This window comes from Pleurodeles waltl, chromosome 6 (genome assembly GCF_031143425.1).
Source record: "Pleurodeles waltl isolate 20211129_DDA chromosome 6, aPleWal1.hap1.20221129, whole genome shotgun sequence".
Taxonomy (NCBI): domain Eukaryota; kingdom Metazoa; phylum Chordata; class Amphibia; order Caudata; family Salamandridae; genus Pleurodeles; species Pleurodeles waltl.
The window spans coordinates 1,599,979,027-1,599,983,404 of record NC_090445.1 but is presented as its reverse complement, the minus strand read 5'-3'; positions in this window follow the sequence as shown (position 1 = coordinate 1,599,983,404).

Sequence of the window (4,378 nt, the reverse complement as noted above, 5' to 3'; positions counted from 1 at the left end):
GATAACAATGAGGAAAGCTATGGGATGGGACAGGCGTCTCACGGATGAGACCCCCTTTTGGGAGGGCACCGCCCTTCGCCAGGTGGCAAACTTACAAGGTTTTCACCGCTGGGACCCAATAGGCATCTCTAGATTGGGAGATGTTCTTGTTGGGAACATGATGAAGTCCTTTACCACCCTCCTGGACGAGTTCCAACTTCATTGGGCCCAGTTCTTTAAATACCTACAGCTCTGCCAAGCACTCACAACATTCTTGCATCAAGCAGGGAATATCCTGGAATACAGTCCACTGGAGGCTAAAGTCTTATTGACCAATATCAAAGAACATAAAATATTGGTGATCTGCCGCACATTGTTGGTTAACATGAAGGATGCATTTCCAGCCCTAAAAGAGGCATGGGAATGTGATCTTGGCCCACTAGAGAATGACGACCGGAGGGAGGCGTTAGTGTCCGCATTTGAGGGGACGATTGCTTCTCAGTTCAACATCATATAATTAAAGTATTTGCATGGACAATATTATACCAGGGACGGGCTGTGGATGTGGGACCTTTTCACCCCACCAGAGTGTTTGTGTTGTTTGACAGCCCCAGGAGACTTTTTACACACCATATGGGGCTGCCCACCCTGACTCCCTTTTGCCATGGAGTTTAAGAAATGCCTGAAATAGATACTGAGTTTACCTCTGGCAAGATCTCCACAGTGTGAAATTCTACATCTGTCCGATGACATAGATAGTAATGGATACCACCGAGCTCTATGATGCTTGGGCCTTACGGTGGCTAAGCATGACATCGCTAGTGCATTGATGGAACCATCCACTTCTTTGCTGGAGACCTGTAGGGTGGGCCTGGATAGGTGCATGGGCATGGAACGCCCAATATACATTGCCAGGTGGTGCCCGAAGAAATACTGTAAAATCTGGGAATGATGGACTACATACAGAGGTGTACAGCTGGAGCTGTGTCCGTTTTTTTGTTTTTATTACAACTGGCTTGCAAAAATAATGAAGTTCTCCCTAGGCCAGAACTAATAGAAAATGCTTAAGATATTATCATACATAGAAGAACTTTACTCAGTCCTTTGCATCCTTTGGTCTGTCCAACTGATATTGACGTTGTTTTCTCTCTCCACAGCATACAGTGGATCAGCCCACTATTCTCATTGGCTTTCTTGCACTATAGGAAGCGTGTGCACGGCTGTAGTTAGTTTTAGGGTTAGCATTATACTGACACTCAGAGTTTATGTTGCTCTTACAGTCAGCGTGCATTGCTGCAGTTAGTTTTAGGGTTACTCTTAGATTTAGGGATAGAGTTTGGACATATACTCGAGGCTGGAACTGGGCCTAGAGATTTTTAAGCTTAGATTCAGTCCATTTCTTTGACTGGGAGTAAGGGCTAATATTACTTCTCATGTTTACGTTCTTTTTAGGATTAGCTAGACTTAGATTTGAGATGAGTATTAGGCTGTGTTTCATAATATTTTTCCGTTATTACGCATATCTAGATATCATGTGTGTTATTACATATTCTGTTCCGGGTCAGGAGTAGTTTGGGCTGCAACATTCCTATTGGAGCAGGATTAAAACTGATTTTCTCATGGATCCAAACTGAGGTGATGTGGTTTGCAAAATAACGATGGACTGGGGTGCAGCCTTGAGCAATTACCAGTGGCTGAGATTAATTTATGCATTCCACCCATCACTTTGTTACTTTAATGCCTGTGATTCTAGTCATACTCATTCTAATCCTATTTTAAAGTTTTAGCTTGCGTTTTTTTCAACACAACTGTCTTCAGCCTTCCCTTTCAGCCTACGGAGCTGATGGTGGAGAATCCACTCCCAAAAATGTGTAATCCATGGCCTGGGACCCAGAAGGAGCCGTACACATTCTGGATCTCAGACTAAAAAGCTGGCAGGCGCGTTTCCTACAAGCGATGCTATTTATCAGATGAGACCACTGCAGACTGGGCCATCCTTTACACACTGATAATTTAATTGGTTCAAAGTTGTCCCTCCGGCCTCCCCAATTATCTCTTCAGATCCCATTAACACCTGCTTGCAACACACAAGAGGCTGCCCGGGGCAGCAGAGGGCACACTGCGATTTGTTCATGCAACGGTGTGCCCAGGGGTGTACATAGGCATGATGCTACCAAAAAGCCAGTGCTTAATCTGTAAATAAAAAACGTGCTGGTGCCCAAAGCCCTCCGCTTAAACACGCGGCTGCTACAATTTAATGTACCAACACGGAATGCTGAGGCAGCGTAATCCTGAAGCCATCTCGGGCCTCTTCAATCCATTTACAGCCACTCTCTGCCACTTCAGCTCACTCTTGCAGCTTTCTCCCATTGTGACGCTTTTTTCTTTTTTCTCTTCTCCCGTATTTCCCATAAGTTGTTTTTTGCTCGCAGTAAATGCTTGAGGCAGAAAAATAAGTGTCGGACCTCAAAAATAAGTGGCGTGCCCCGAATCGGAAACAACAAGCACAAATTAAACACTGAAAAGACTCACAGAACAGGGTGTCCGGGGTGGGGCAGGCTGACTACAACACACAGGGCACGGGGAGCATAGGACGTCCTGATAATCATTTCACCTAGCTGCCCGGTGGGGTGACTCTGCTGCCAAGTGGTCGTACGGATCTAGAAACCATAGCCCGACAACAGATCTCCAGGGGACCCAGAACACATTTCCAGTGAGATTTAAATACGCTAGCCATGGCGCGTGAGGGGGTAGGGCAGGGCACGCTGGCAATTGGCCATCCACAGGCTGACCGGGGGTCGGAAGCAGGGGAGGAAAGCCGTATGACCCCTGGGGCAGCTGTTAAGCTGCCTTGTGGGCTGGGGAGCACCTTATAAACAAACCCGCCAAATTCCTGCCAGGGGCCTCCACGGAGCCCTGCTAAAAGGCCTTCGAACAGGCTGGACTGAGAATGGGCACCCCTTCCTCCAACGTCTTCAAACTGGTGTCAGCCGGGTGACCACAGGCATGTCTGTGCGCATAAACTGCAATTTAGTGATAGATTAACCCCCGATTAGCCTGAAATCTGCTGATACCCCCAGCCCTGCCTTTCACTCATGTGCCACGGTGAAGGTGACCGCTTCCCTCTAGGTCACTACAGATATTGTTTCCTGTCCTGGACTTTTAAGTCGTCCCTAATGCAATCTGTGAGTTGGCGTCTTCTTTCGAATCCACTGTTCTAATAGGACTAAATCAGTGATTTGTAGGCGAAGCACTCAGGACCGGAAGTAGTGTCACGATGACCTGGCCCCAGAGGTGGTCGCTCCAGCTGGTTGGCTGAAGCACTATCAGCATCTTGGGTGGGTGAGCCCGGTCAGTGCCTGTACTGGGAGGTTCGCTCCTGTGGGTCCTCTCTAGAGGATTGCCCCTCTGTCTGAGCTGTGGGTGAAGCGCGTGGGCTGTTTTGAGCGGACCGGCCCCAGTGGATGGCTGGGTGTCTGTATTGAACCGGTTAATCCTCCTGGGTGGTGCATGATTTTCGGCGGGTGTAAGAATCCCTCAGGTTCTATGACAACTGAGTGGAGAAAGCCCTGTCGACATTAAGGGTGGATAAACCACCCCGTATCCGTGAGGGTGAACCGCCGGTGCACTTTGGGCAACTCTTTCCGGTGTTTCGACTGAGCGTGTAATCCCATGTGCGCAGGGGCGTAGGTTCTGGCGGTGTTACACCCCACGTACATGTATAAATGTTGGGTGCAGATGCTTTCAGCCGCGCAAGGTGAGGCGTCTGTCGGATCTCACCAGGAATTTTCAAATACACAGACAAAAACACACCCACTCTCGTCCTCGGTCTGTGTGGAAAGACTTCAATAAAGATGGTCATTTCACAAAATAATGTGCTTTTTCTCAATTAGTACGCCAACCAATATGCATTCTGCTTCCTTTCTGCTGTGCCATCGTGATTGTTGGGAGGTCTGAAGCTCACCCGCCCCCCTCTTCCCCCAATCTTACTAACGAAGTTCGCCCAAGTATTTGACCGTCTGTGCTAAGAGGGTCCGACGAAGAACCGCTTTACAGCTGCAATATCGAGCCACCTGCAAAAACGCGTTACAATAAACGACCCCCGTTCTGCTGCACTGTTAATGTGCCCCCACCCCCCTCAGAGCAGGTGTCCTTGTCCGGCTGGACACGCCGAGCCGCAGCGCCCCACCCAGGCCCTTCCGGCAAGTGGCCCGTAGCGCCTCGGGAAAGAGACGACGCAGAGAGCGCAGGGGCGCCTCCGGCTTTAAATGTAAAGCAGGACAGTTCTGATAGGACGTGTAAATTGTCCATCGCTGGGTTAGTCTTGGAAGGCCAGTAACCACCGCAGTCTGCAGGTGTTATATGTAAGAGGCTCTCTCTGGCAGGATCCTGGTAGTCT